The sequence below is a fragment of the Somniosus microcephalus genome, chromosome 1 (genome assembly GCF_052327205.1).
Source record: "Somniosus microcephalus isolate GS21.2 chromosome 1, FLI_Smic_1.0, whole genome shotgun sequence".
In the NCBI taxonomy this organism is placed as follows: Eukaryota; Metazoa; Chordata; class Chondrichthyes; order Squaliformes; family Somniosidae; genus Somniosus; species Somniosus microcephalus.
In genome coordinates, this window is record NC_140987.1 from 123,755,800 (window position 1) to 123,769,860 (window position 14,061).

Consider the following 14,061-nt stretch of genomic DNA (forward strand, 5'->3'; position numbering starts at 1 on the left):
ATCCAAACTCAGTACCCTGTTCCTGCCTTCTCCCCATATCCCTTGATCCCTTTAGCCTTAAGAAATATATCTAACTCCTTCTTGAATATATTTAATGAATTGGCCTCAACTGCCTTCTGTGGTAAAGAATTCCACAGGTTCACCACTCTCTGGGTGAAGAAATTTCTCCTCATCTTTGTCCTAAATGGCTTACCCCTTATCCTTAGACAGTGACCCCTGTTCTGGACTCCCCGACCATTGGGAACATCCTTCCTGCATCTAGTCTGTCTAGTCCTGTTAGAATTTTATAAGTTTCAATGAGATCCCCTCTCATTCTTCTAAACTCCAGTGAGTATAAGCCCAATCAACCCAATCTCTCCTCATACATCATTCCTGCCATCCCAGGTACCAGGTATCAGTCTGGTGAATCTTCGCTGCGCTCCCTCCATGGCAAGAACATCCTTCCTCAGATAAGGCGACCAAAACTGCACACAATACTCAAGGTGTGGTCTCACCAAGGCCCTATACAACTGCAGCAAGACATCTTTGTTCCTGTACTCGAATCCTCTTGCTATGAAGGCCAACATACCATTTGCCTTCTTAACCGCTTGCTGCACCTGCATGCTTACCTTCAGCGACTGGTAAACAAGGACATCCAGGACTCGTTGCACTTTCCCTTCTCCCAATCTATTGCCGTTCAGATAATAATCTGCCTTCCTGTTTTTGCCACCAAAGTGGATAACCTCGCATTTATCCACATTATACTGCATCTGCCATAAATCTGCCCAATCACCCAACCTGTCCAAATCATACTGGAGTTTCTCAGCATCCTCCTCACAGCACACATGCCCACCCAGCTTTGTGTCGTCTGCAAACTTGAAGATATTACATCTAGTTTGCTCGTCTAGATCATTAATACATATTGTCAATAGCTTGGGTCCTAGCACCAATCCCTGCGGTACCCTACTAGTCACTGCCTGCCACTCGGAAAAAGCCGTTTATTCCAACTCTTTGCTTCCTGTCTGCCAGCCTGTTCTCTATCCAAGTCAGTACCTTGCCCCCAATCCCATGTGCTTTAACTTTACACGCTAATCTCTTATGCGGGACCTTATCGAAAGCCTTCTGAAAGTCCAAATACACCACATCCACTGGTTCTCCCTTATCAATTCTACCAGTTATATCCTCAAAAAATTCCAGTAGATTAGTCAAGCACGATTTACCTTTTGTAAATCCATGTTGACTTTGTCCGATCCTGTCACTGAATAGTTGTATAGAGTACAAAAGTGGTATAGAGTACAAAAGCATGGAAAGTATGATGAACCTGTATAAAATACTGGTTTGGCTTCAATTGGAGCATTGTGTCCAATTCTGGGCACTGCACTTTAGGAAGGATGCAAAGGCCTTAGAGAGGATGCAGAAAAGATTCACGAGAATGATTCCAGGGATGAGGGACTTCAGTTACGTGGATAGACTGGAGAAGCTGAAGTTGTTCTCCTTAGAGCAGCAAAGATTGGGAGGATATTTGTTAGAGTTGTTTAAAATCATGAGGGGTCTGGATAGAGTAGATAGAGAGAAACTGTTCCCATTGGCGGAAGGGTCGAGAACCAGGGGACACAGATTTAAGGTGATTGGCAAAAGAACCAACGGCGACATGAGGAAAGACTTTTTTACACAGCGAGTGGTTTGGATCTGGAATGCACTGACAGAAATGGTGGTGTAGGCAGATTCTATCGTGGCTTTCAAAAGGGATTTGGATAAGTACCTGAAGGAAATCATTTGCAGGGCTCCGGGGAAAGGGCAGGGGAGTGGGACTAGCTGAAGTGCTCTTGCAGAGAGCCGGCACAAGCTCGACGGGCCGAATGGCCTTCTTTCATGCTGTAGCCATTCTATGATTCTATGATTCTATGAACAGCCTGACATAGTCATACTCACAGAATCATACATTTCAGCCAGCATCCCAGACTCCTCCATCAGCATCCCTGGGTATGTTCTGTTCCACCAGCAGGTCAGGCCCACCAGAGGTGGTGGCACAGCGGTATACAGTCAGGAGGGAGAGGCCCTGGGAGTCCTCAACATTGACTCCGGATCCGATGAAGTCTCATGACATCAGGGCAAACATGGGCAAGGAAACCTCCTGCTGATTACCACCTACCGCCCTCCCTCAGCTGTTGAATCAGTACTCCTCCATGTTGAACACCACTTGGAAGAAGCACTGAGGGTAGCAAGGACAGAGAACGTACTTTGGGTGGTGGACTTCAGTGTCCATCACCAAGAGCGGCTCGGTAACACCACTACTGATCGAGCTGGCTGCGTCCTAATGGACATAGCTGCCAGACTGGGCCTGTGGTAGGTGGTGAGAAAAGCAACATGAGGGAAAAACCTACTTGACCTTGTTCTCACCAATCTACCTGTTGCAGATACATCTGTCCATGACAGTATTGTTAGGAGTGACCACCGCACAGTCCTTGTGGAGACAAAGTCCTGTCTTCACACTGAGGACACCCTCCATCGTGTTGTGTGGCACTACCACCGTGCTAAATGGGATAGACTCAGAATAGATCTAGCAGCTCAAAACTGGGCATCCATGAGGCGCTGTGGGCCATCAGCAGCAGCAGGATTGTATTCGACCACAATCTGTAACCTCATGGCCCGGCATAGCCCTCACTCTACCATTACCATCAAGCCAGGGGACCAACCCTGGTTCAATGAGGAGTGTAGAAGAGCATGCCACGAGCAGCACCAGGTGCTAAAAATTAGGTGCCAACCTGGTGAAGCTACAACACAGGACTACAGACATGCTAAGCAGCGGAAACAGCATGCTATAGACAGAGTTGAGCGATCCCACAACCAACAGATCAGATCAAAGCTCTGCAGTCCGGCCATATCCAGTCGTAAATGGTGGTGGGCAATTAAACAACAAATGGGAGGAGGAGGCTCCATGAACATCCTCATCTTCAATGATGGCGGAGCCCTGCATGTGAGTGCAAAAGACAAGGCTGGAGTGTTTACAATCATCTTCCGCCAGACATGCCGAGTGGCTGATCCATCTTGGCCTCCTCCTGAGGGTGTCACTATCACGAAAGCCAGTCTTCAGCCAATTCGATTCACTCCATGTGATATCAAGAAATAACTGAGCGCACTGCACACAGCAAAGGCTATGGGCCCGACAACATCCCATCTGTCGTGCTGAAGGCTTCTGCTCCAGAACTAGCCGTGCCTCTAGCCAAGCTGTTCCAGTACATCTAAAACACTGCATCTACCCAACCATGTGGAAAATTGCCCAGGTATGACCTGTCCACAAAACGCAGGATAAATCCAATTCGGACAAATACCGCCCCATCAGTCTATTCTAATTCATCAGCAAAGTGACGGAAGGTGTCAGTGATAGTGATAGGAAGCAGCACTTACTCACCAATAACCTGCTCACCGATGCTCAATTTGGGTTCTGCCAAGACCACTTGGCTCCAGACCTCATTATAGTCTTAGTCCAAACATGGACAATAGAGCTGAATTCCTGAGGTGAGGTGAGAATGACTCTCCTTAACTTCAAGGCAGCATTTGACCGAGTGTGGCATCAAGGAGCCCTAGAAAATTGAAGTCAATGGGAATCAGGGGGAAAACTTTCCTTTGGCTGGCATCATACCTCAATACAATACGCATAATACAATCAAACAGAGTCAACATGGCTTTATGAAAGGGAAATCGTGTTTGACAAATCTATTAGAGTTCTTTGAGGAGGTAACGAGCAGGGTGGATAAAGGGGAACCAGTAGATGTAGTGTATTTGGATTTCCAAAAGGCATTCGACAAGGTGCCACATAAATGGTTACTGCATAAGATAAGAGCTCATGGTGTTGGGGGTAATATATTAGATTGGATAAAGAATTGGCTAACTAACAGAAAACAGAGAGTCAGGATAAATGGGTCATTTTCAGAATGGCAATCTGTAACTAGTGGGGTGCCACAGGGATCAGTGCTGGGGCCTCAACTATTTTCAATCTACATTAATGACTTGGATGAAGAAAGCGAGTGTATTGTAGCCAAATTTGAGGATAATACAAAGATAGGTGGGAAAGCAAGTTGTGAGGAGGACATCAAGGGCTCGATTTTGCCATTGGGGTGGGCTGGGGCATGTCAGGTAGTTTTCGTGTCAGGACCCCGACTCCGATGTGGAGTGGGAAAAAAGTGCGATTTTGCCCTAATTGGGCCCTTGATTTCCAGCGTGTGGAAACCACTGCCAACCTCTTCCTCCACATCTCACTTGACACTTACATCCCTGCACCCTTACTCATTCCCTCTCTCTCTATGGTCACATTCACTTAACTATTCTACCATGCAGCCCTCACACTCCCTATCACTGTGATGCAATGACAACAACTTACAACACACAGGGAGGGCCCTTTGTCTCCTTCTAAGCATCTATGCTATGTATTCTCTACACTCACTCCTTCATTCTCACTCAAGCTCCACTTGTGTCCCTCATTGCAGGAAAAGAGAGACCACAATAAGAGGGAAAGAGTGAGGACAGGAGGAGGGCCACCCTCAGTAGCCCAGCTCACCACCTCGGAGGAGGCGGCCCTGGAAATCGCCGGTGTTGAGGATGATTCGCAAGTGGGGAACAGACAGATGGGCACATCACAGCAAGCTGGTGACAGAATAGTTTGGCATCTCTCTCATTGGCATTGCATGAGTCGTCGTCGTACGTGTCTTCACACTGTTCCCTTTGGGGAACTGTATGAAGTAGTGGAAGGATTTCTGGCCGCGATTAACGCTCCTTCTGTGACCGCAACCATCTTCGTACCAGCCATTAGGGTGGTTAGTCCTATGGCGGGAGGGTTTTACGGGCTCCCACAACCCATACGAGGGGGGGGGGCACCCACACCCACGGACGCAAGTATCCCGCTGGATGTCAACCCAGAATTTAGAGCCGGAGCTCCGACTCCACTTGCCGGGACTGTCTGGAGCGGGGTTCGAAACCCTATGCCTTCTGGCCCAGCGGCGGGGATGCTACCGCTATGTCAAAGGCCCACTCCATTGCATGAGTGACTGATAATGATTCTGATGTTATAACTGATTGAATTATGATCATCTGCACAATTCAGGAGTCCATCGTGAACATGAGCAGAGCCTTTGTGGAGGCATTGGCGCATGAACACATCACCACGGAAAGGATGGCAACCTCCGTGGAAAGGATGGCTACGGTAGAGGAGAGGATGGCTACGGCCATGGAGGAGCTAAGTCGCCAGGGTATGGGAAACATGGCAATTGTTCAGACTAGAATGATATCTCTTGAGGAGCGATGGTCACCTATTGAGCATAGAAACCAGGCCTTCATGGAAGTCCTCTGGAGTAGGACTTCCAGTGCAGAAATGGGTCCTCATGGCCCCCCTGAAGTGCAGCAAGGTGCTGTCAAGCCACTTGCTAGCTCTGAAGTGGGGCTGACCCATGAGCGGGATGTTGGTGGCAGACAACAAGGAAGTGGGGGCTCCTCTCCAAGTGCTCATATGACAATGCCACTGCAAAGCCCTCGGTCAGAGCCCCACCAGAGTCCTCACCCAACTGAGATGGGTGTCTCATCCCCTGCACAGCCGCAGGAGCAGCAGACTATTGCTGAGCCCTCACAGGTTCACAACCCCAGAGGATGGCTGCCAAAGGTGTTGAGACAGGAGCAACAAAAAAGTGAGCAAGGGGCTTCCACATCCGCTGAAGCCACAGGGGAAGCACCACGTAGGAGCACTCATAAGAGGAAGATAATGCACAAGTAGTCACAAGGGTAGTCACTTGGCTGTTATGTTGTGTTTATTTTTGAAATGCCATCAGTTGCTTGTTGTGATAAAAAATTCTGATGGCAAACTGTTGAAGTTGTGGCCTGTGTCATTTCGCAAATGGGACTTCCACATTGAGGGCTTAGAGCGCCTTGCAATTGTCAGTATGATAGTCAGAGTGAAAGGAATCCGCAGGTTCTTGTCCATTGTCAATGCTCTGGTAAGAAGGTGCGAGGCAAAAGTGTTTGATTGTGCAGGCTAAGGAAATCTGGCCAACATGAGTGCGTCCCTTGCATCCCGGGCAGCAATGTGGTCGCGTGTTGGCGTCTTCAGGCCTGTGCAGCTTCAGGTGGGTGAGCAGCAGCTTGGCGCTCCTGTTGTTGCTGCTGCTGTTGGTGCTGCTGTTGTTCATGGTTCTGCTGCTGCCGCGGCTGGTCTTTGTCCAAATCTGATGCCCAGGAGGAAAGGAAATATATGGTTCCCATGCTTCTGGTATATGCCTCAGTTGAGGAAGCGCTCAGTCAAGGTGGGGAGAGGGGTTTCCCAAGAGGTCACACTGGAGATGGGTGTCAGGCTCCAAACTTCCACAACAATGAGTATGCCTGCTAAAAGATCCCCCAGGCCTGAGACAACAAAGTTGTGCCACCTGCAAATGATCATTGGTGAAAACTCCTTTTTAATGGTGGAGCTGCAGCTGTTAGTAAGCAATCCACTTGTGAGGCCGCCAGGGTTAATTGGCGCATTCCAGAGGAGATGTGCAGGATGGGGGAAATGTGTTAAAATCAGACAGGCCTCTCAAAATGGGATTATAGAGGCAAGTAACTGGTTGTTAAGGGCCTTAAAGGCCTATCCCACCTCTTGGAGGCAGGATGGAAACTTCTGGGAAAATTGCTCGGAGGCGAGCTGGAGGCGGGGTCGGAGCCGCCCGCCATTTTTTGCAATTTTAACACCCCTCATACACCTCCAATCCCGCCTCCTCGGGCCTGGCAAAATCAAGCCCAAAGAGTCTGCAAAGGGATATAGATAGGTAAAGTGAGTGGGCAAGAATTTGACAGATGGAGTATAATGTGGGAAAATGTGAAGTTATCCACTTTGGTAGGAAGAATAGACAAGAAAAATATTAGGGAGTTAGGAGATAAATTAAAAAATAGCACCTCAAAGGTAGTAATCTCAGGATTGCTACCAGTGCCATGTGCTAGTCAGAGTAAAAATAGAAGGATATTTCAGATGAATACGTGGCTAGAGGAATGGTGCAAGGGGGAGGAATTCAAATTCCTGGGACATTGGAACCGATTCTGGGGGAGGTGGGACCAGTACAAACTGGACAGTTTGCACCTGGGCGGGACCGGGACTGATGTCCTAGGGGGAGTGTTTGCTAGTGCTGTTGGGGAGGGTCTAAACTAAAATGGCAGGGGGTTGGGAACCTGTGCAGAGAGACAGAGAAAAGGAAATTATCAACTTATTAAGGCGATAAGTTTGGTCACCTTATCTGAGGAAGGATGTTCTTGCCATGGAGGGAGTGCAGCAAAGATTCACCAGACTGATACCTGGGATGGCAGGAATGGCGTATGAAGAGAGATTGAGTCGATAAGGCTTATATTCGCTAGAGTTTAGAAGAATGAGAGGGGATCTCATTGAAACTTATAAAATTCTAACAGGACTAGACAGACTAGATGTAGAAAGGATGTTCCCGATGGCGGGGGAGTCCAGAACCAGGGGTCACAGTGTAAGGATAAGGGGTAAGCCATTTAGGACTGAGATGAGGAGGAATTTCTTCACCCAGAGCGTGGTGAACTTGTGGAATTCTCTACCACAGAAGGCAGTTGAGGCCAACTTATTAAATATATTCAAGGAGTTAGCTATATTTCTTAAGGCTAAAGGGATCAAGGGATATAGTGAGAAAGCAGGGACAGGGTACTGAATTTGGATGATCAGCCATGATCTCATTAAATGGTGGAACATGCTCAAGGGGCTGAATGGCCTACTCCTGCTCCTATCTTCTATGTTTCTATGTTTCTATTTAAATGGAGAAAGACTACAGTATGCAGTGGTACAGAGGGATTTGGGTGTCCTCCTACATGAAACACAAAAGGTTAACATGCAGGTGCAGCAAGTAATTAGTTAGGCACATAGAATGTTGGCCTTTATTTCAAGGGGGATGGAGTATAAAAGTAGGGAATTCATGCTACAACTGCATAGGGCGCAGGTGAGACCACACCTAGAGTACTGCATACAGTTTTGGTCCCCTTATTTAAGGAGGGATATACCTGCATTGGAGCCAGTTCAGAGAAGGTTCACTAGGTTGATTCCTGGGATGGAAGGGTTGTCTTATGAGGAAAGGTTGAGGAGGTTGGGCCTATACTCATTGGAGTTTAGAAGAATGAGAGGTGATCTTATTGAAACGTATAAGATTCTGAGGGAGTTGGACAGGGTAGATGCTGAGAGGATGTTTCCCCTCGTCAGGGAATCTAGAACAAGCGGGCATGGTCTCAGAATAAGGGGTCGCCCATTTAAGACGGCGATGAGGAGGAATTTCTTCTCTCAGAGGGTCGTGAATCCTTGGAATTCTTTACCCCAGAGAGTTGTGGAAGCTGAGTCATTGGGCTGGATTTTGTGAATGGAGGAGAGTTGGAGGTGGGACAGCTGCTTGTCGTGTCAATGTCCCGCCTCCATCCTCGCCTGACCAACCAGAGGAATTTTGCCCTGATTGAGCTTGTTAAGCCCGCCCTGCGGGCTCAGCATTCCAATTAGGGAGGAAGTCACTGACAGATCACATCAATGTCAGATGTGCTATCTGTCAAGACTTCTTGAAAGAAGAAATGTCAGCGTTTGACAGCTCTGTGAAGCTGTCAAACACTGAGGGCTCGATTTTCAGTGTGCCGTGGAGTCGGGATTGGAGGCATGCGGGTGGTTAAATTCCCGAAATCGGGGGTCCCGACCCCATCCCGCCCCCAACCCGCCTCCATGCCAGTTTCAAAGGAGGCAGGTACCCGCCCCGCACTGGGACCCGCCTACCCGAGGCGCGAAGGGATTAGTGCCAATTAACTGCCTGTTAACAGGTAGTTAACAGGCAGTTTTTAGCCTAATCCCTATTTTTAAGCTTGAACTATGGGATTCCCGACAGCTCCAAAGCATGCCAAGTTGGAGGAGTCGGGCCGTCGGGTTGAAGGGCTTGGAGGGGTCGAGATGTCAGTGTTCAGGTGAGTGATGTGTGCATGAGTGCAAAGGTAAGTGTGTTTGGTGTGTCTAAAGTGATTAAATAAGTTTTACATACATTTTCTTACCTTTTCAGCCTTCCTTTCTTTAGGTTCGGGGAGTCCCTCATCTCACCGGCACAGAAAGCAGAATGGCTGCGATCTGTCAAAAGTGACAGCCTGCAGCTTTCTGTGCAGGAGAGATTTCTAACTGAGTCTGTGGAGAAGGACTCATGTTAGAAGTAAGACTGTCAGTGTTTGACAGCTTCAAACAGCTGTGAAACACTGATATTTCATCTGTCAAAACGTCTTGACAGATGAAATTTCAGTCTGTGACGTCACCTGTTGCCCGGTGGCCCTTAATTGGCCTGCTGAGACCGCTGGGCCGGCTCAACAAGGTCAATCAAGTTAAAATCGCGTGGATTGGCCACATCTCGATGGAGGCGGGACTACAGCCCCGAAAGTTGGAGTCCCGCCTCCAACCCGACTTCTGAATGAAAATCCAGCCCTGATATTCTCTTTAGTTTTGATGAGCCCTTGTGTTGAGGACTCATCAAACTTTTCAAATTTGCAAATTTCACATGGCTATTGGAATGGAGGTTCCAACAGCCATTCTGTGAAATTGACAAGCAGGATGTCGGCTCTCCCGATTTACCACTCCACACTTGCACCCATCACTCACCTCTACACTTTACTTCCAGGTGCCTCTGACCGCCGCAGACCTCCTCCATGTCTCCTCCAACCCGACGGGGTTCTCCGAGGTCGTGAAGCCTTCACCTGTGAAGGTAAAATGGCACTAATCATTTTTTCTGCCTGTTAACTACCTGTTAACAGGCAGTTTAAAGGATTAAATGCCTTTCCCGCCTCCAGGAGACAGGACCCGAAGCTACACATCTTCCTGCCTTCTGGAAAAAGGGTATGGAGTTGGGATGGGGGCGGCTTTACCATCCGCCCCCACTTTCTCTGAGTTTACAGGCTGTCCCGCCTCCATGCCCGCCTCCTCGGGGCTTGGAAAATCCAACCCATTGACTATATTCAAGGCTGAAATAGACAGATTTTTGAGCAACAGGGGAGTCAAGGGTTATGGGGAGCGAGCAGGAAAGTGGAGTTGAGGCCAAAATCAGATCAGCCATGATCTCATTAAATGGCGGAGCAGTCTCGAGGGGCGGAATGTCCTACTCCTGCTCTTATTTCTTATGTTATGTTCTTATACCTAGCACAAAGGAAGATGGTTGTGGTTGTTGGAGGCCAATCAACTCAGCCCCAGGACATCGCTGCAGGAGTTCCTCTGGGCAGTGTCCTAGATCCAACCATCTTCAGCTGCTTCATCACTGACCTTACCTCCATCATAAGGTCAGAAGTGGGGATGCTCGCTGTTGCTTGCACAGTGTTCAGTTCCATTCGCAACTCCACAGATAACGAAGCAGTCCAGGCCCGCATGCAGCAAGGCCTGGACGATATTCAGACCTGGGCTGATCAGTGGCAAATAACATTCGCACCACACAAGTGCCAGGCAATGACTACCTCAAACAAGAGAGTGCCTAACCACCACTCCCTTGACATTCAACGACATTACCATCGCTGAATCCCCCACCATCAATATCTGGGGGGTCACCATTGACCAGAAACTTAACTGGACCAGCCACATAAATACTGTGGCTACATGAGCAGGTCTGAGGCTGGGTATTCTGCGGCGAGTGTCTCACCTCCTGACTCCCCAAAGCCTTTCCACCATCTACAAGGCACAAGTCAGGAATGTGATGGAATACTTGAAAGGATATTTACTAGACTTAGCCACTTTGGGGCTATCCTGGATCAGGCGTATTTCTCAGATGTTCACTTTCCACTAAAGGTTGAGGTAACCAAATCCTAAAGATGCTTAACTGGATCTAAAGGTCTGGGCTATCGCTCCCTAAAGGAAAGGAGCAACCCGAGAATGTTACCATCCTCCAGATAGCACTTTTAATAAGTTTAGCCAGACTGTAACATCCCACATATTATGAGGGTCCGGAGATCTCCCCTCAGAAATGTACCTCTTCATCAAAGAGTGTACAGAGATTGGGTTTGCGAGTTATTGATACAGAAGACTTATGCGAGACAATTCTAAAAATATATAGAGATTTCTTAAAATTTACATTTGGTGAATCAGTCAATCACAACATTAACAGTTCTAAAAAGAGAAAAAAATACAATCTTATTTTTAACAGAGAATCTTACTTTTAAATCTTAACTTCGCTACAGTATTACAGTTTTTAAATTTTCTATACAGGATATCCATCAATATCAAATTACCTTCGATCCCCGAGGTACAAAGAGTGAAAGACCACAGAGCCACCTCTGTAGTCGAGAATCGCTTTGCCCGATTAAAGCGACTCTGTTGTCCCATTTGAGACTTCAATATTTATACCCTTTTTCAGTTGTATTCCATAATGTTTCTGTTGATCCAAATTAATTTTCACCATTCATCTTTCTGCTGACTTCTGCAATTCTTATTGCCACATCAGCAATAGTTATTGGGAGTTTACCATATAGGTGTGAAGGGCAGATGTCCCTTATCTTATGTGTCATCTTTAAGAGTTTTAATCAAGATCATTTATCCAGGGTTGACCATTGTTCTGTTCCAACAAGGCCACCCATTCGGAGCCACCCATTCTTCTGTTTTAATAAGGTTATTTATTCAGAGTCAACAACTGTCTTATCTCAACAAGGCCAGAATTCTTTCATAAGATAGTGTATTTTTCTAAAAAGGTTATATAGTTTATTCCTTCACACCCCCCTCTTGACCAAAAAATGACTCGAGCATCAAGGGCAGGGTTTGGTCAATTTTTCAAATAAGGTTGCAATAGTACATTAAAAAACATTAATTTCATGAGATTTACATGAGTCTAATCATGTGCTACATTAAAATTCCTCTAAGTCATCCCCAGGACAATGTTTTGCCTTATTTTAAATTGGACAGAAATTAAAAGAATGATAGGTACATTGTCATGCAATTAGCGAAACAATATGTAATTAGAATGTCCAATTGGCAGATGTACGTTCCATAGAGGTGAGGTATTCATACGAGTCAACGAGACGTTGTTGGAGCTGGCTGAAGGTTGACGAAATCTGCAATTTTCTGAAGGCTGTGCTCTGGATCGCTGTTCCATTGATCCATCGTGAAGACAGATTCTGCTAGTAGCAGAGAAGACTGTTGGAGTGAGCAGGTGTTCATTGATGTAGAATGTTTCTTGTGACGTCAGGAAGAGTCACTTGATTTTATAAAGTCCATAAAAAATTGATTTAAAGGCACAACCACTCTATACACATCCGATTGGTATATCAGGAAAGAAGTATTATCAAACTGTTCCTCAAACGATGATGAATCATTAGAGAGGTAAATTCTGTCATCAGGAGACTTTGGTTTTCCTTGTTTTCTTAAAGGCCTTGCCAGAAGCTCAGTTGATTCCTTCTCCAACTGCAGTGTTTTCCCTCCTTCGTTGAAGTAACTTGTTGGCCTTTACTCATTTCGGTTGTGGCTTTTTGCAAAACCAATTTCTGAGACGTTGCCAAGCATTGTGTGGAGGAGTCGGCAACATTGTCTGGCTGACCGTCATCAGTAATTCGATTGCATCCGTTTCCGGTGTCGTGCTCCAAGCTGGGTCTTGGAAGACAGTGTACGACTGCACCTTGTATTGTTCCTCCATTTCGGTATCCCACAGGACATCTTTTTAGATTGTCTATGGAGACAGTTTTAAGAGTTTGTTTGCCATTCGGCTGATTTAAAGGTATTTCAACAGTTCTTTCATTAATAATGGAACGTATTTGAACAGGTTTTTTCCACTTCGGTCTTAAACCAGGTCTTTGCTCGAACTTCTTTTCCTGTACCCATTCTCCTGCTAGAGGTTGCCATGCTTTGTTTGTCAATTTTTTCTGCCTATTTGTCTCCCTTATCCTCTGATCAATTTGATGTATCTCGTCTGTTATTTCTTTTTTTAAATCTAACTGTTGCTGTCGGGTCAAGGAATCAGAGAGTGTAGAGGCAATAAAAGAACCATGGGTAAACCGTGTATGCATCTCAACCCCATACATTAGATAATATGGAGTTTTAGGGGACACTGTCCCTGATGCAGATGCGGGCACATTATTAAGTGATAGCTGCACTTCCGGTATGATGGTGGCCCACTTATTTCCCCTGATTCTCAACAGTTTGACCAATAGCTTTTTTACTTCCTGGTTTTTACATTCCACCAGCCCCGCTGATTGCGGATGACGTGATGTGCTGTGCTCTAACCCAATCCCCCTTTGTTCGCAGTAGTCTTTGAAGACCTCAGAGACAAAGGCTCTGCCTTGATCGGAGTGTAGGATTTTGGGTGCATCAGCTACAGTAATTATATCAGTAATAGCATTGGCGAGTGCGTTTTCCGAAACAGTTTTTGTGGGGACCAACCAGTAGAAGGAAGTGCATCCATCAACACAAACAAGAACATGTCTGTATCCCAAAGACGGGGGAAGTGGTCCAATGAAGTTAAAAAAGAATGGTGGTGGCTTAATTAGTGATGACTTATTGGTTAAATTGCATGGCTCACAATTTGCCACGTATGTTATTGCCTGACCACCAATATAAGGGAGTCAATTTGCAGAATGTTGTTCTGGCACCACAATGTGCTTGACCTCTGCCCTCGTGAGCTTTTACAAGCTGTTCTCGTTTGTGTCTCGGGGGTACTTCTCAGTTTCCATTGGGCAACTTAACTAGCACAACCAGCAGGGGTTTCCAAGTAAAAGTACTTTGATGGATATCCTGGTGGATTCTCTTTTGTTGAGTCTAATAGCTGAATTAGTTCCTCATCCTGATTAGCTGCCCATTCTGCCCTAGTGACAACACTAATATTGGCAGGCCCCTCTCGAGGGGGTGTGTAGGATTCGCAAAATCCAGGAAAATACAGCCTACATTTTAAAACCCCTGAAATGGCCACATTTTTAAGAGCACAAGATGGAGTCGGCAGATCACATGACTCATTTCAGAAGGACATACCACTGCAATACCTTAAAGAAACCTGAGTCACCACTGATTGGAAAATTCCAGACTGACTGCAATTGATATGGTAATGAAGGTAGCAGCAGTAACGAAGTCAAAAACAAAGG